Source organism: Trachypithecus francoisi, unplaced genomic scaffold (assembly GCF_009764315.1).
Source record: "Trachypithecus francoisi isolate TF-2019V2 unplaced genomic scaffold, Tfra_2.0 Lachesis_group1, whole genome shotgun sequence".
In the NCBI taxonomy this organism is placed as follows: domain Eukaryota; kingdom Metazoa; phylum Chordata; class Mammalia; order Primates; family Cercopithecidae; genus Trachypithecus; species Trachypithecus francoisi.
In genome coordinates this window covers 40,968,107-40,987,210 of record NW_022681454.1, presented here as the reverse complement: position 1 = coordinate 40,987,210, position 19,104 = coordinate 40,968,107, and the positions used below count along the sequence as shown (strand labels likewise).

Sequence of the window (19,104 nt, the reverse complement as noted above, 5' to 3'; positions counted from 1 at the left end):
GAAATTAATTGATTTCAACAAAATGAACTTTTATTATAACCAGTTGTTGGCATAGCTATAGGAGAGAGGGCACTTAAAGGTTGTCATGATGATGGGTAGTGTTTAGGGAATCTGGCATCCTTTGAGAAAATCTTATCATAGCTTGTTTTGATTTAGAGTTTCAGTGTTTCCATCGCAGTGGTAGTTTAATTCAGATCCTTGTTCATGTATTTCTTAAGTAGAAAGTAAAATAATATAACTTCTTAGAACAAGGATTCTGTCAGAGGTTTAAAGAAACGACTAGAAGGGAAATTGTTAAATTCAAAATTTACCCTTAAATCTTCTGTTAAATTGTGTCTTTTGATGAAAATGGTGGTGTTTTAATCAAAGGAGATATTCATATAGGGATTCAATGGGAAGCCATATAATGTATGTTCAGGTTTTTTTACTTAATAAAAAGCGTTGAATTGGCATTATAGTTCATATACATGGATTTGAAGAAACAAACTAGTGTTTTGTTATATAAATGTATGTAAAATAAAAGCTTTTGGTGTTCAGGTAATGCTTGACAGTAATTGCAGTAGGAGACAAATGGGTGTAGGATCAAAACATGCTTATGAACACTCTTTTCCATATCAATATTTTATGAAATAGTGATGCATTTACCTTCAGGTCCCATAGTGACTTTTACCCTGCAGTATCATCTTTTAAAGGAGGGTAGATTAACAGAGTAGAGGGACTGACACTATATAATCTGGAAATTCTGTTAATCTTTGAATTAAATTTTGACTCTTCCACCGGCTATCTGTGAATGAGTTTTTTCTTTAAGCCTCAACTTTCGAGCCCATAAAATAGAAATACTAACATCTGCTGCTTAGCTTATTAATATAATTTTTGTTAACTCCTGAATCTGGGATAAACATGAAGTGTGTAACACAAAGGTTGGTGTTCTCTCAGGCTCAGGAGTTAATACCAGATACTGAGGATGGAAAAATATGTGATTGTTGGAAGGATGAGACTCAAAACATAGGTTGAGCTTCCCTGAAAAAAACCAGTCCAAAATACGAAAATATCCAATGCTTTTTGAGTGCTGACATGATGCTCAAAGAAAATGTTCATTGGAGCATTTTGGATTTCAGATTTTCAGATTAGGGATGCTTAGCTGGTAAGTATATAATGCAAATATTCCAAAATCCCCAAAATCTGAAGTTCAAAACCCTTCTGTTCCCAAGCATTTTGGGTAAGGGATATTTAGCCTGTAGTTAGTAGGCAGTTTCTGGCCAATCAGAAGGATGCTGACTGTACATGTTCTGGATGGTCATCCTGACACCCACCCACTGGATATCACCCTCGGTTGTCGGTGTCCAGAAATCTGTGTTTAACCTGCGATGGTTTGCAAGGAAACCCACTGGATCTCTTAGTTAAATTAGTGCCCCTTCTCCCAGCTTTGTTACCTAGAAAAAAAAATTAATGCCGCTTTCTCTGAGGTGATCAGGAAGAGAAACCATTTTCGTGTGATGAGGTGAGCCTGGACATCATGCCTTGATTCCTATCTCAAAGATTCCCATTTTCATTGCTCACCCTGCTAAGCATTGCTGCCAGCATTGTGATAGCTCTTTGGGGACTCTGCTTTCCCATTTTCCATTCCATCCCTCGTCTGGAAATGTGTCCTTAATTCCCTAGAGAAGATAGAAGTTGAGTTTATGACTTTAAAAAAAGAAACAAACTGCTAGTTATGGCAGTCATAGACCTATTCCTCACCGTGCTCCCTACTGGGCTGCCTCTCTGGTTTAGACCATCCAGTCCCTGCCTTCAGAAGTGACTCAGCACAGCTAGATGTAGAATCTAGGCATCAAAGAGAATGAGACCCTGGAAGAGGGAGGATTTCCTCCTTCCTTCTCCGACGTCTTTCCTTGCTAGTTTCCATTTCTTATCTCAGGATCTGCTTCTTCCCAGGATAATTGACAATGGGAAGTACACCTCTCACAGTGCAGATCCTAGCCCCTTTCCACAGGGCTGGGATGGCAATAGCCACAGCTGTCAAAAAGTCTAGTATCAGTACAAAGCTCCCCATATAATCCTAGGAGGTTCCTTTGCTAGGGCAGGGGTGAGTTGATTAACCATAGTGGTTGTATACTGATATGGTCAAGAGTCTTTGGGAAACCACTTTGTGGTGACCTTTTCATCAACAGACTAAGGTAGTACTCCTGACCTTTAGCTCAGGAGTTTGATTAGAGAAGATAGAGGAATGCAGGAAACCTGAATTACAGTCATGGTTGTGCCACCTCCTTATGTGACCTTGTAGACATCATGCACCTCTCCTGCAGTCCTCATTTTCTTATCCATTAAGTGGTTTCACATGTAACAGGATTTTTAAGGTCCTTGTCAATCACGAATTCTATGAATCTATAATAACTCCTAAAAGTACCTCATACAAGTTTTGAATAGATTCAACTTGTCTGTATCTGATGATGATGGTTACCATTCTTAACATTGCCTTGGTTTGTGACTGCAGCTATTTTGTGGAGGTCCATGCATCTATTGCTGGAAAAGGCTATCCCCCCATTATTTATTATTATACTGCTCTCTGATGATTATAAGCTCAACAAGTCTCCCCTGTGATTATCTTATATAAAATGTCCCACTGTAGGCCTGAGTATTAGTGATGATACCACTTTGTTTAAAATATTGGGTTCTGGCTGGGCACAGTGGCTCACACACGTAATCCCAGCACTTTGGGAGGCTGAGGCAGGCAGATCACTTGAGGTCAGGAGCTTGAGACCAGCCTGGCCATCATGGTGAAACCCCATCTCTACTAAAAAATACAAAAAAAAAAAAAAAATTAGCCAGGCATGGCAGTACATGCTTGTAATCCCAGCAATGCGGGAGGCTGTGTTGGAAGGATCACTTGAACCTGGGAGGTGGAGGTTCCAGTGAGCCAAGATCGTGCCACTATCCTCCAGTCTGGGTGAGAGAGCAAGACTCCATCTCAAAAGAAAAGAAAAGAAAAAAAAAAAATTGAATCCTCTGTATCTGAATGGATTTAATAGCTTCTGATGTGTGATGTTGAATATAGTTTATAGATTAAATAGAGGTGATTGTTGGTAAGTTTTAAGGTATATTTCAAAAGAGAATAAATGCTGATTTTTCTGTTTCTACAGAAAACATCATTGGTGTTTTAATAGGAATTGCATTGCTTTAAGTAGTATAGATGACTTAACAATATTAAGTGTTCTAATCTATGAACACAGGATGTCTTTCCATTCATTTTTTATTTCATCGATATTTATTTATTTATTTTTTAGAGGAAGGGCCTCAGTCTGTCTCCCAGACTGGAGTGCAGTGGTGTGATCACAATTCTCTATAGCTTTGAACTCCTGGGCTCAAGCAATCCTCCTACCTCAGCCTCCTGAGTAGCTAAGACTATAGATACATGCCACCATGCCCAGCCTTTTCCATTTATTTGATTTTTATGTTATTCTAACAGGTTTTTTTTTTTCATGTGGAATTTTTAAGGTTTTCTACCTGTGAGATTATGTCATCTGCAAACAAAGATAATTTTACTTTTTGCTTTCCAATTTAGGTGAATTATTTTTTCTTGCCAAATTGTTGTGGCTAGGACTTCTACTACTATGTTGATAAGAAGTGGTGAAAGTGGACATTCTTTTCTTCCTTTTGATCTTACAGGAAAAGCTTTCAGTCATTTATCATTGAGTATGCTATTAGCTGTGGGTTTTTCATATATGATCTTTATTATGCTGAGATAGTTTCCTTCTATTCCTAATTTGCTGAGTGTTTTTTTATCATGAAAGATTGCTGAATTTTGTCAAATGCTCTTTCTGTATCAAATGAGATGACGATGATGATGATGATGTGTTTTATCCTCTTTGTTCTGTTAATGTGGTGCATTTCATTGATCAATTTTCATATGTTGAACTATCCTTGCATTTCAGGTATAAGTCCCACTTGATGATGGTGTATAATCCTTTCAATAAACTGTTGAATTTGGTTTAGTGTTCTTTTGCTAGAGATTTTTGCACAATTTTCATGAGAAATAATGGTTTGCAGTTTTCTTTTTTTTAAATAGTGTAATTGTTTTTCTTTGGTATCAGGGTAATGCTGGTCTGATAGGAGTTTGAAAGTGTTCCTTCTTCAGTTTTTTGGAGTTGTTGAGAAAGATTGATGTTAATTCTTCTTTAAACGTTTGATAGAATTCAGCTGTGAAGCCGTCTCGTCTTTGACTTTTCTTTGTTGGGAGGTTTTTGATTCCTAATCAATGTCTCTACTAGTTATAGATCTGTTCAGGTTTTTTATTTTTTCATGATTCAGTTTTGGTAGGTTCTGTGTTTAGGAATTTGTTCTTTTCATATAGGTTATCTAATTTGTTGGTAATTATACTCCTATAATCCTTTTGATTGCTGTAGAAACAGTAGTAATGTCCCCTTTTTCACTTCCAATTTTAGTTAGTCTTCTCTCTCTCAGTCAGTCTACCTACAGGAGTGTCAATTTTGTCAGTCTTTTCAAAGAACCGCCTCTTGGTTTTGTTGATTTTTCTGGGAGGTTGGCTTTTATGACTTTCATTGATAAATTATTATTATTATTATTATTATTATTTTTTGAGACGGAGTCTCGCTCTGCCGCCCAGGCTGGAGTGCAGTGGCCGTATCTCAGCTCACTGCAAGCTCCGCCTCCTGGGTTTACGCCATTCTCCTGCCTCAGCCTCCCTAGTAGCTGGGACTACAGGCGCCTGCCACCTCGCCCGGCTAGTTTTTTTTTTGTATTTTTTAGTAGAAACGGGGTTTCACCATGTTAGCCAGGATGGTCTCGATCTCCTGACCTCGTGATCCGCCCGTCTCGGCCTCCCAAAGTGCTGGGATTACAGGCTTGAGCCACCGCGCCCGGCCGATAAATTATTATTATACAAATCATCATAGATTATTTCAGTATTAGACTTCAGTTTTCTTGTTTTTGTAGTTTGGCAATGAAAAAGGCACCTTTACCTTACATATGTAGATGCATGAAGGGTTTAAATAATCATCACTTTAAAATAATGAACTTGAATGTCTCTGCCATTTTTTGTTCCTTGGATAATGCCTTTGTCTTACTACTTATTGTAGTTTGTTCTTATTATTTGTTGCAGTATTGTGGTTACACTCTCATGGATAGTTAAGGTAGTGTCCCAAGATTTGATAGCCAACTGGAAAGTTTCTCATGTTTTCTTCATGCTGAACTGCTAAAAGTTTAGGTGACATTAATTAATTGTCATTATTATATTAAATGAAAAGCCAAAGAGTGAACTTAGGGAGAAAAGCTTAGAGGACTGGTGGTCTGAAAATTACAAATTTTAATTCTGATTTTCTGAATCATGATATTCCACTGAACATGTAGACTCATTACCTCTCTGCACCCTATTTGATGTTACTGTAATTCAGTGAGTGACCTTCTCTGTGATTATGTGCCATAGGCAGTTTCAGTCTTTTTTTTTTTTTTTTGAGACAGAGCATGTAAAAAATTTGATGTTATTGTAATTCAGTGAGTGATCTCTGTGATTATGTGCCATAGGCAGTTTCAGTCTATTTATTTATTTATTTTGAGATGGAGTCTCACTCTGTCGCCTAGGCTGGAGTGCACTTGCGCAATTTTGGCTCACTGCAAGCTCCACCTCCCGGGTTCATGCCGTTCTCCTGACTCAGCCTCCCAATTAGCTGGGACTACAGGCGTGCACCACCACACCTGACTAGTTTTTTGTATTTTTAAGTAGAGATGGGGCTTCACTGTATGAGCCAGGATGGTCTCAGTCTCCTGACTTTGTGATCCACCTGCCTCAGCCTCTCAAAGTGCTGGGATTACAGGCGTGAGCCACCGTGCCTGGCTGTCAGCTTCAGTCTTATTTTCAAGGAAATGCCACTCAAACAAATCGTTTAATGACTTACTTTATACTGAAGCTGAGAATCTTGTTCAGGCTTCTTGGCTTACTTTAATTTCTCCCTCCCTTCATTTCTTCCCTGCTCCTCAGAAGTCAAGAATTTTCTAGTTATGTTTTCTTTTTTAAAAAAAAATTAACAAAGATTATATATATTCAAGGAGTACAACATAATGCTTTGATATATGTGTATGTACTGATTAAAAATATGGAATGCTTCACAAATTTGTGTGTCATCCTTGTGCAGGGACCATGCTAATCTTCTCTGTATTATTCTGATTTTAGTATATGTGCTGTCAAAGCAAGCAATTTCATTTCTTTTTGATAATTCATTTACTCAATTCTTTTGGACCAGAAACATTTTATCTCAGAGACATGATGAACACTTGTCCTCTCTGGTGCAATGTCTTGTGTATTTTATTTTCAGAATTCTTACATAAAACTTCTATTTGTGAATCAAGCCATTTCTTTCTTTTCTTTTCTTTCTTTTTCTTTTTTTGGACTGAATTTCACTCTTATTGCCCAGGCTGAAATGCTCACTGCAACCTCCGCCTCCTGGGTTCGAGTGAGTCTCCTGCCTCAGCCTCCTGAGCAGCTGGGATTACAGACATGCGCCACCATGGCCAGTTAATTTTGTATTTTCAGTAGAGACAGAGTTTCTCTATGTTGGTCAGGCTGGTCTTGAACTCCAAACCTCAAGTGATCCGCCCATCTCGGCCTCCCAAAGGGCTGGGATTACAGGCGTGAGCCACCGTGCCCAGCCTGTTTCTTTAAGAGATTTCTATCAAAGTTTTCATAGATTTATTAGTTTGTTATCTAGTCACTACTAATAATCATTTTTACAAATAAAATATTTTTATATTACAACTTTATAATACATATTTTATTGATTCTAAGACACATCTTTTCACATTTTAATATCTTTGAAATTTGATATATCTTGCAATCACTGACATTTTACAGCTATAATTGGCAGCATTTTTATTTTTATTATTTTTAAGGCCTATGAATGTAACATAACTTTTATTTTTATTATTAGTATGTAAAATACTGGTGTATCTTCTAGTCAGTAGCAGTTAGATTTGGTGAAATAAGTTACTGTTAATGATCACTGTAATAATTACTGTTAGAAACTTACTGTGAAACTTTTTTTTTTTTTTGAGACGGAGTCTCGCTCTGTTGCCCGGGCTGGAATGCAGTGGCCGGATCTCAGCTCACTGCAAGCTCCGCCTCCCGGGTTTACGCCATTCTCCTGCCTCAGCCTCCCGAGTAGCTGGGACTACAGGCGCCCGCCACCTCGCCCGGCTAGTTTTTTTTTTTTTTTGTATTTTTTAGTAGAGACGGGGTTTCACCGTGTTAGCCAGGATGGTCTCGATCTCCTGACCTCGTGATCCGCCCGTCTCGGCCTCCCAAAGTGCTGGGATTACAGGCTTGAGCCACCGTGCCCGGCCGATACTTCTACCTTTACAACAGGACCTGTAAATGGCAATGTAACAGTTGTTGTTGTTCTTTTTTTTTTTTTTTTTGAGACGGAGTCTGTCTCCAGGCTGGAGTGCAGTGGCGTGATCTCAGCTCACTGCAACCTCCACTTTCTGGGTTCAAGAGATTCTCCTGCCTCAGCCTCCTGAGTAGCTGGGACTATAGGTGTGGGCCATCATGCCCAGCTAATTTTTGTATTTTTAGTAGAGATGGGGTTTCACCATGTTGGCCAGGATGGTCTTGATCTCTTAACCTAGTGATCCGCCTGCCTTGGCCTCCGAAAGTGCTGGGATTACAGGTGTGAACCACCGCACCCATCCACAATGTAACAGTTCTACAAAAAGTTTAGAGTGGAAAAAAATCACCTGTAAGCCATAAACCTATATACTATAACAAATATATTTTGTATGTATTTCATTCTAGTCTTTTTACATGTGTACATATTTTTATCCATTTGTAGCTATAGCATATGTACTACTTTGGTCTACTCATTTTTTATTCCTGTTATATCTTAATTTCTCTCTGTTTCAAGCCTTCATATTTGTCTTATTTATTTACTTATTTATTTATTGAGACAAAGTCTTGTTCAGTTGCCCAGGCTGGAGTGCAATGGGATGATCTCTCCTCACTGCAACCTCCGCCTCCCCGGTTCACACCCTTCTCCTGCCTCAGCTTCCCAAGTAGCTGGGACAACAGGCGCCCGCCACCATGCCCAGCTAATTTTTTGTATTTTTAGTAGATATGGGGTTTCACCTTGTTAGCCAGGATGGTCTCCATCTCCTGACCTCAAGTGATCTGCCCGCCTTGGCCTCCCATAGTGCTAGGATTACAGGAGTGAGCCACCGTGCAGAGCCTGTTTGTCATTTTTAATAGTTCCATAATCTATCAGTGTATGACCGTAATAAAACTGCATGCCACCCAGCTGCTGAAAATTTAGATTGTTGCCATTTTTCCTTTTGTGAATGATGCTTCAATGAACAACTTTTTAATTAATTTTATCATTTATTTTGGCCATTTGTTTTATGAAATACAACTTTGGAGAGGATCTCTTTAGCCCAGGGGTTTGAAGCTGCAGGGAGCTCTGATTACATCATTGTACTTCAGCCTGGGTGACAGAGCAGGACCCCCAAGTCTTAAAAAAAAAAAAAAAAAAAAGGAAGAAAGAAAGAAAGGAAGAAACATAACTTTGTAGAAGCCTCCTGAACTGTGTTTTGCTGTGAAGAATCAATCTTTATATTCAAATAAATCCAAATTAACAGCTGCTATTATAACACTGTTCATTCATTCATTCACTCAACTATGTATTCACCAAGAATACATTGGATCATTATGCGTTCTGTAGGTTCCAAGAGCCCAGGAATCAAAGTTAAATAGGACATCCCGTGATGTTTGATATTTTGTTGTATAGTGGGAGACTCAGACTTATCGAAAATAAATACTGTGTGATGAGGGATGTTGGAAAGATAAGGGTTAAAGTTTTTTAGTTGCATGTAATTTCCTTTGAGAGGATTGTTGATTGGTATTCTTTTAAGATAGGAGGTGTGGACATATCATGTTACATTTTTAAAATGTGTCTAATAGGTTTATCTGACAGAAAATGGCTCCACCTGACCTATCCAACTTCCTTGCATTCTGTGATGTCTGTGATCCAATGTTTGTATAGAGTTCCGTGTCATGTTCCTCCAACATACTAAGTTCCCTGTTGCCAGTAACTGTGTCACGTCTTTTTCCTTTCTATACCTGCTACAAGCTGCTGTGTTTGTAGTAGGTGTCAAAGTATCAGTAGTTCATTTGACTTGCTTTTAATTGTACGTTTTTAAATGAATGACAATATTTCACTAATTTATACTTTCCTTAGAACTTCATTGACTATCAGTTTGCATTCTATGATCAATGCAATTTTAATTCTGTCTTGTCATATTTGTTTAGTTAAAAAAGTTTCAAGTTAAGAAGATGGTTGAAAGATTATATAATCCCATAGAGATTTTTATAGTAAAAGTTTAAAATTCTGGGCCGGGCGCGGTGGCTCAAGCCTGTAATCCCAGCACTTTGGGAGGCCGAGATGGGCGGATCACGAGGTCAGGAGATCGAGACCATCCTGGCTAATACGGTGAAACCCTGTCTCTACTTAAAAATACAAAAAAAAACTAGCCGGGCGACGAGGCGGGCGCCTGTAGTCCCAGCTACTCGGGAGGCTGAGGCAGGAGAATGGCGTAAACCCGGGAGGCGGAACTTGCAGTGAGCTGAGATCCGGCCACTGCACTCCAGCCTGGGCGGCAGAGCGAGACTCCGTCTCAAAAAAAAAAAAAATAAAATAAAATAAAATAAAATAAAATTCTGGTACTTGTGATGGTTGGAAGTAGAACCTTCACTGGACAAGGTAAAACCCCTCTGTATAAATTTTTGGAAGCTGTCTTAAGGCTTCGTTGAGATGGAAAAAAATTTTATATAACTAAATATCAATTCAGGCATTCGATGCAGTGAATATGTTTTGGAAATAGCCATTTATGGTTCTAGCATTAAAAAGTCATTAGCAAGCTATGAATTTACCTCCTTTATACTCGTGCATTACAAAGTGGACCCAATTTTTAAACTTCCCAAGAAGGTATTCTGGAAACAGCTTTTGAGAATGATTTCTTGAGATTTTTTTTCCATTTCTGAAACCTGAATAGAATTGTGCTGTGTTCTTTGCAGAGCTGTGGTGATTAGATTGTACAGTTTCACAGACATGTGTACACACACACACGCACACACACACACTGCTATGCAGAATCACTGTCCTGTTGTGTGATCTTCAAATGAAACAAGGGAGGAATAATCTGGGATTGACTGAGATAAATTTATCTCAGCTCTTCAAAATACAATGTGAGCATAGCGTAACTCACTTGGACAGCTGTGGAATGAAACTCTTGTTTTAGTGGCCATTAGCTATTTCAAGAGAAGTGACTACACAGAAGAACGTATGGTAAAGATAGTTTGGCAATTGATGGAATTTGAAGTAGCATTTACAGGCTGAGGCAAGTGGATCACCTGAGGTCAGGAGTTTGAGGCCAGCCTGGCCAACATGGTGAAACTCCTAAAATACAAAAATATCTCCTAAAAATACAAAAATCTCTCCTAAAAATACAAAAATTAGCCTGGTGTGGTGGCAGGCACCTGTGGTTCTGGCTACTCTGGAGGCTGAGGCAGAAGAATCTCTTGAACCTGGGAGGTGGAGGTTGCAGTGAGGAGAGATCATGCCGCTCAGTCTAAAAAAAAAAAAAAAAGTAGCATTTACATCACCAACTGAAATTAAATAATTTTCCTCCAAGGTGATGTGTAGCCTGACTCTTGTGACTGAGGGATTGATCTGTTGACAAATCTTTATGAAATAACACCACAGGAGGGAAAATTATATGCAGGCATCAAGCTTTGCACTTATTTTACAAGCCCTCTTTATCGGGTTTGTATGATCTTGTTGTGTACAGCTAACAAAAGGTTACTTCTTTGTCATGAAAGCCATCCTCAGTTTTCAGAGACAGTGGGGCACCACAGAGACTTTCCTTCTCTGCATCCACATTTCTGGTAATGTCATTACTGCATTTGACTCTTTTATGAAGCCCTTTTGGTCACATCAACAGTGCATTCTAAGCTGTCTATCTTAACTTCTAGCTTTGTCTGTAAGATTTGTGTGGTTAGCCTGAGGCATATGCAGATAAACTGCCCAGGTTCAGTGTTCTCAGATTTGGAACTAAGTGTGCCACAGAACACTGAATTGATGGGTGCAGCTTTTCAGCAATATTGATGTTTCTACAGTTGAATGTAAATCTTCGGACGCCTTAGTTTGCATTTTCATAGTCATGTATAGTTCCTGATCACTGGTTTTCAAACTGCCTCGTCTCTGTGAAAGCTGTGTTTAAGTGGAAAGACAAAGAAAATTGTTCTTCCCCACCTACTGTTCTTCTGCCCACTCACAACAGTAAGAATCGTGAGTGTGTTTCTGGCCACATGCAAACAGTGGCAGCTCCCAATTCACAAGCTGCTTACATTTCCAGAGTGAGGTGGTTGTGAAGTCAATTAGTGGTTTAGAACTTTGAATGGGTTGGCTAATGGTAGAAACTAATATAAAGAGTAGATGAGCTGGCCGGCACGGTGGCTCACGCCTGTAATCCCAGCACTTTGGGAGGCCAAGGCAGGTGGATCACGAGGTCAAGAGATCGAGACCATCATGGTGAAATCCCGTCTCTACTAAAAATACAAAAATATCTCCTAAAAATACAAAAATCTCTCCTAAAAATACAAAAATTAGCCTGGTGTGGTGGCAGGCACCTGTGGTTCTGGCTACTCTGGAGGCTGAGGCAGAAGAATCTCTTGAACCTGGGAGGTGGAGGTTGCAGTGAGGAGAGATCATGCCGCTCAGTCTAAAAAAAAAAAAAAAAGTAGCATTTACATCACCAACTGAAATTAAATAATTTTCCTCCAAGGTGATGTGTAGCCTGACTCTTGTGACTGAGGGATTGATCTGTTGACAAATCTTTATGAAATAACACCACAGGAGGGAAAATTATATGAAGGCATCAAGCTTTGCACTTATTTTACAAGCCCTCTTTATCGGGTTTGTATGATCTTGTTGTGTACAGCTAACAAAAGGTTACTTCTTTGTCATGAAAGCCATCCTCAGTTTTCAGAGACAGTGGGGCACCACAGAGACTTTCCTGCATCCACATTTCTGGTAATGTCATTACTGCATTTGACTCTTTTATGAAGCCCTTTTGGTCACATCAACAGTGCATTCTAAGCTGTCTATCTTAACTTCTAGCTTTGTCTGTAAGATTTGTGTGGTTAGCCTGAGGCATATGCAGATAAACTGCCCAGGTTCAGTGTTCTCAGATTTGGAACTAAGTGTGCCACAGAACACTGAATTGATGGGTGCAGCTTTTCAGCAATATTGATGTTTCTACAGTTGAATGTAAATCTTCGGACGCCTTAGTTTGCATTTTCATAGTCATGTATAGTTCCTGATCACTGGTTTTCAAACTGCCTCGTCTCTGTGAAAGCTGTGTTTAAGTGGAAAGACAAAGAAAATTGTTCTTCCCCACCTACTGTTCTTCTGCCCACTCACAACAGTAAGAATCGTGAGTGTGTTTCTGGCCACATGCAAACAGTGGCAGCTCCCAATTCACAAGCTGCTTACATTTCCAGAGTGAGGTGGTTGTGAAGTCAATTAGTGGTTTAGAACTTTGAATGGGTTGGCTAATGGTAGAAACTAATATAAAGAGTAGATGAGCTGGCCGGGCACGGTGGCTCACGCCTGTAATCCCAGCACTTTGGGAGGCCAAGGCAGGTGGATCACGAGGTCAAGAGATCGAGACCATCATGGTGAAATCCCGTCTCTACTAAAAATACAAAAATTAGCTGGGTGCAGTGGCGTGCGCCTGTAGTTCCAGTTACTTGGGAGACTGAGGCAGGAGAATCACTTGAGCCTGGGAGGTGGAGGTTGCTGTGAGCCGAGATTGCACCACTGCACTCCAGCCTGGTGACAGAACGAGACTCCATGTCAAAAAAAAAAAAAAAAAAAAAGAGCCTACGAAAACTTGGACAACCTTAATGTTCCAGAAACAGTTTTAATTGTTTCTTAAAACATAACCTTCCCTCATGTTTCTCTGTGGAAAAGCTTCTTAGTTCTGCTTGGAAATCTTATGAAACAAACATTTCATTGTTAACTTCAATAGATGGCTACCTATCTCTACCTGTGTATCCTGGAGCAGTGTATCAGTCAGGGTTCTTGGATAGAAGCAACAGAGACTAGCTGAATAGTTTAAGCAAAGAAGGAATTTATTGGGAAGATATTGGGTACATTCTGAATTTACCAGAAGTTGGGGGAAAGGACAGGCACGAAATAGAGACTACACAGCCAGATTCATAGCCAAGGTCATACAATAAGATTAGTTCTATGTCGGGTAGACCCTGTCACTGAACACTGGACATTGGTGTTCATGCTGACCATCTCTTCAGGATCAGACACTTGGTACCAGCTCTGTCACTTCAGCCTTTGCTGCCTCTGAGCAGTGAGTGTTGTTGCCATTGCCCTCACCCATGATAATTTCTTCCTGCGCCTGCCTCTTTGTGACTCTGGTTCTAGATTCAGGGTTGACCAAGGCTAAGCCATGTGCAAGCCTTGACTGCAAGACACTCTGGGAATGTTAGTGTCTAGCCATTTTTGCTTCTATGTCGAGAGATGTGCTCTCATCAGAACTCACATGATGAGGAGTTCCCCAAATATGGTGGAACAGAGTTTAGATGCTGGCTGTTGCCAATCCTTCTTCCCCCATAAGGATATAACTCATGATAAGAAGCTTCAGTAAGGACTCTGGTAGAAGGGGAGATGTTGCAGTGGCCAAGGTGTTTATCCATATGAAGCTGTGGTTAATGAACTCTATCTAAGATGGCCAGTTGTTCTTTGCGCACTGGTGTCCAGGGTCCCCTTCACCACGTGTTAACTAAAGCTAGAGGTTTGAAGATTTAGGCATATTTGACCTCCCACATCGTGGTCCTTAAATAACAAGATGTACTAAATTGAATTTTAACAATAGGAGTAACTAGGAGGAGCAGATTAAGATTTATCTGTTTCCTTGTTTATAGTAGAAAATGAAATTTCACATTATCAATTTGTCTTATGCAGTTGGATGGTTTATATGTTTCATTGATCAACTTCTACCCTTTCAAAAGTTCATTTTTCAATTGCAGTTATACTTGTATATAGCTTACAAATTGTTGCCCACGGATTTGCATTGCCGTTTTCCACTTCTTAGAAGCAACTACTCTTCAGTTCATTTAGCTCTTCTTCTGGTATTTACTTCCTTGTAACAGATTAACATGTATATATTGGTAATTCTTGAATTGTTTTTCCATTTTAGCCATTAAACATGAATTCCATTGAGGAAGAGAAGGGTTTAGCTTTCTTTTATTCTTCCTCCCTTAAATACCTGCCCTTGTACTAAGATAGTTACATCTCAGTTTGTGTTCACTGTAAATGCTTTCACAGCTGAGCTATGCAGGATACTGTGATTTTATTTTCTTTCTTGTATAGCACATTAAAATTTTGTTGCTTGGCCAGGCGCGGTGGCTCAAGCCTGTAATCCCAGCACTTTAGAAGGCCGAGACGGGCGGATCACGAGGTCAGGAGATCGAGACCATCCTGGCTAACACGGTGAAACCCCGTCTCTACTAAAAATATAAAAAAACTAGCCGGGCGAGGTGGCGGGTACCTGTAGTCCCAGCTACTCAGGAGGCTGAGGCAGGAGAATGGCGTAAATCCGGGAGGCGGAGCTTGCAGTGAGCTGAGATCACGCCACTGCACTCCAGCCTGGGCGACAGAGCTAGACTCCATCCCCCCCCAAAAAAAAAAAAAAAAATTTTGTTGCTTAGTATTCTATTTATATACTGCTTATTTATCCCCAAATTCTCAAATAAGGTCAAACACAATAGCACATCTCTTGGTTCTTATGTGTGTGCATGTGACATTTTTCTTGGGCTCTCTGCTTGCTCACTCTGTTTGGACTGTTTACTCTTGAGGCCTGTGCACAGCTGTTGACCTGGAATTTGTCCTCACCAATCATATTGGGAATTCTTGATTGACCTGTTTACTGGATGTGATCTCTTTTGGTTTTGACCCTCTTTTGGGGAGGCAAACTGCCTGACTGCTTTATGAGAAAGCGTGTGTAGATGGAATTTTTTTGAGATCTGGCATGTGTCAAAATATCATTTGGTCTCCCCTTACATATGATTGATATCTAATTTAAAGTTGGAGATTACTTTCCTTAGGAGTTGAGAGGGCTTGTTCAATTTTCTTCTGCTTCCAATTTTGTTACAGAATTGTTGCATGTTCTTCTGACTATATTTACTTGGTATATGTCTTGTTTCTTTTCTTTTTGGATGCTTTTAGGGTATTTAAAAATCCCCCAGTGTTCTGAGCTTTCCTTGTAATATACCTTGGTATGTCACTTTTTCATTCATTGTGAAGACTGTTCTCTCTTTTTTGGAGCTCCTATTTGTCAGATGCTGAAACTCTTGGATTTTTCCTCCAACGTAATTATTGTTTAAAAAAAAAAATCCCTGGCTGTGTGTGGGCTCACATCTGTAATCCCAGCATTCTGGGAGGTCAAGGTGGGAGGATTGCCTGGGCCCAGGAGTTCCAGACAAGCCTGGGCAACATAGTGAGTCCTTATCTCTTCCAAAAAAAAAAAAACAACTGGATGTAGTGATATGCGCCTGTAGTCCTAGTTACTTGGGAAGTTGAGGTGGGAGAATCGCTTGAGCCCAAGGATTCGAATTTACAGTGAGCTATGATTATGCCACTGCACTCCAGCCTTGGCCACAGAGCAAGACTCTGTCTCAAAAAAAAAAACAAAAACCCTGATTTTTATCCTTGTATTTTTTTGTTCTACTTTAGGGGAACATTTACCTCTATTATCTATTAACCTCTCCGTTGATTTTTTATTTCTGTGATTATAATATTAATTTCTAGGAGCTTTTTCTTATTCTCACAATATCTCTATTTTACAGCATCCATTCTTTTTGCTTTGTGGATGCAATATATTTTACCCTGTTGGGGTTCTTAATTTATGTATATTTGAAGTCTTCTCCCTGCATTGACCCTGTTCCCTCCTGAAGTTCCTATCTATCATGCTGGACCCTATTTCACATGTTTGGTTTTCATCTTGTCATCTTTATTCATGAGAAGGCACTGAGCAAGGCCTTGTCAATTGGTGGCCTCGCATAGGATGACCACCCCTTTTCAGAAGTCACCTTGCCTTCCAGTTTTGGTATCTGTAGATCTCTTTTCTTGGGCAGGTTAGTTTCTCCAGAAAAGTCTCCAGTACCAATCTCCTACTGGCCAGTGCTCTGGGAACCCAGCAGAGGAAGGGGCTATGGAGTGCATAGCTCCACTTAGTCCTTCTCTTTTTCAGTTGGTCCCTCCACCCAGTCACTGTTCCTATTGTCAGAACAGTGCAGATCCTCTCAAGTTTAACCTTTGCTGAGGTGGGAGGAGGGGCATAGCAAGCAAGCTTCATGGTTTAGCAAGGATATGGAGTTTTACTCCTTAAAATGACTTGCAAGCAATCCCCCAATTTTCAGTGCCACCTATACCCTGTCTTCTCATCCAAACCCCACTTAACCGTGTCTTTTTTTAAAATTTATTTTAATTTATTTTTATTTTTATTTTTATTATTATTATACTTTAAGTTCTATTATTATACTTTAAGGGTACATGTGCATAACATGCAGGTTTGTTACATATGTATACTTGTGCCATGTTAACCGTGTCTTAACTTGCACTTTCCTCAGGTTCTTTGCTGCATACTGACTTGTTACTTCCTCACAATTCTGTTTGTAGACGTTTAAGTTTTGTCTGCCCCTGCTTTGAAAATTCACTCATCATTGGGCCAGTTGTTTTTGATTTTCCAAAAATGTTTTCCATGAATTTTGTCCTCCTGCATTCTCTTTCTTCTCATGAACTTATCTCTGCCTTTCACTTACTGTCATTTAGGGGTGGTTTGGGGAGGGAATGGAGATAAGCACAGGATTGTTATCTATCACATGGAATTGATAACCCCTGCTGATCAACTTGTGAGATTTCAGTTCAATTTAGATACGTGGTTGTCTGGTCCATTAAGGAAGGGTTCATTTGGTTACTCTGTACTTTTCAGTTTTGTTCGGAGATTATTACTCTTACTGTCAAAATGAACTAAGTGATAATATTTCTTGGTTTGAGAATATAATAGAAAAAAAGGTCAGTTCTCTCTAAAGTAGACATTCCAAGTCTGACCTCCAACCCAGGCACAAGCGTAACATAGTATTTCCACCATTACAAAAAATAATGACCTTCATTGCCTGGAGCCATAATCACAGTTGGGTGATTTCCTATTAGATCTATTTCTTAGATTTCCTATTAGCTTGACTTGAGTTGGGTCCAAGCTGGAAAAATACATCCTTTTCTAAGAGCCACTTTATCCAGTAGTCCTAGTTGTGTTCTGTAGGGAACTGAGCTTCCGTAAGGCATGTCTGTAGATTCCATGAATAATGTTGGACCTTGATGTTCTTCTCCATTCCCTTGCTCAAACCACCCAGAGTACCTCTTACAAAATGCAGAAAGTTTTATGTGCCAGAAGCTTACATCATTGAACATGTAAACACCACAGCAGAATCAAGGCCAAATATTGTCTTTCAACTTTTCTTCTTAAATTTCATTAATACTTCAATTTTAGGAATAACAGCTGATTTATTAAAATTATGTTTAATATATTATTAACATGTATCAAAGATTACTGCAAAATTATTTTTGGGTCTTGTTCAACCATTGTAAAGTCAAAGGGCAATCAATTCAAATTTTAAAGGTTTTGTATGAATGTAGGGGAATCTGATGTGATTTCTTTTGTTTTGTTTGTTTTTTTGGAGACAGAGTGTCACTCTTGTCACCCAGGCTGGAGTGCGGTGTCCCGAACATGACTCATTGCAGCATGGCCCTCCTGGACTGAAGCAGCCCTCCTGCCTCAGCCCCCCAAGTAACTGGGATTACAGGCACATGGCCAGATAATTTTTTGTAGAGACGAGTTTTGCCATATTTCTCAGGCTTGTCTTGAATTCCTGGGCTCAGGTGATCCACTTACCATGGCCTCCCAAAATGCTGGGATTACAGGCATGAGCCACCACGCTGAGCCTGATCTAATTTCTAATCTAGACTTTATGAAAATCCTTTAAAAAAAAATAATATTTACCTTCATATGGTAGAATTAGTATTTTTCTGTTTCAGACACCTCATGTTCTTTGTTGATAAATCAAGATTGAGAGTATGTAGAAGTTCTGAGACGAAATCTTTCTATTTGCAGGTTCCTCTTGTCACCATGATAAAGAGTGCTGGGGCATCTGTTTTGTGCTAAAGCTAACTAGAAGTGTCGCTGCTCTGAGCAACAGTCAGGAAGTACTTCTGTCCTTAAAACCAAAAATAGATGCTCTTTCTCATTATCATAGCTCAAATGATCATCTGTTTTAATGAGATGGGCACATCCCTTGTGGTTTTCACAGATTTAATGATCAGATTATTTAATGCAGAGTTTGGGGAAAAACAGCTCCAGTAAGATAGATGATGGAAATTTTACTGGAAGCAAAAATAACAACTTTATTCCTTCTTTTTCTTTCTGCTAATGTTTTCAACCTCTTATTCCTTTGTTTGTTTAGAGATGGTCTTGCTGTGTCGCCCAGGCTGAAGTGCAGTGGCACCATCATAGCTCACTGCAGCCTCGAACTCTTGGGCTCAAGCAATCCTCCTGCCTTAGCCTCCCAAGTAGTTAAGACTACAGGCACGGGCCATCATACCCGACTTGCTTGCATATTGATTGACTGCTTAATTGATGAGATGAGGTCTTGCTATGTTGCCCAGGCTGGTCTTGAACTACTGGCTTCAAGTGATCCTACTACCTCAGCTTCCCAAATGCTGAGATTACAGGTGTGAGCCACCTCACTGGGCCTCCTGCTGTTTTTTAAAAAATTATTATTAATTAAATTTCATGATTCTTAAAGGCATTCACTTTTCTTATTTTAATATATTGGTACATTTACACATTTCTCACTATATTTTAACTTCAAGAGACCATTACCAGGGAGAAAAAAAATTATTTGTAAGGAGAGTTGGATGTGTCAGGATTTAGGTATACTGTATGTAGTCTGATTTGCTTTGGACAACT

The 19,104-nt window shown here is 39.6% G+C and overlaps 1 protein-coding gene and 1 non-coding gene across 4 annotated transcripts in view; one reads left to right on the top strand and one right to left on the bottom strand.

Moving 5' to 3' along the window:
- APBB2 (amyloid beta precursor protein binding family B member 2) overlaps positions 1 to 19,104 on the top strand; it is a 423,550-nt gene that overhangs the window by 139,526 nt on the left and 264,920 nt on the right. The window lies entirely within an intron of this gene.
- On the bottom strand, positions 6,105 to 6,207 carry LOC117086424. Its single transcript, XR_004438337.1, has one exon. It is a non-coding gene; the product is annotated as a U6 spliceosomal RNA (small nuclear RNA).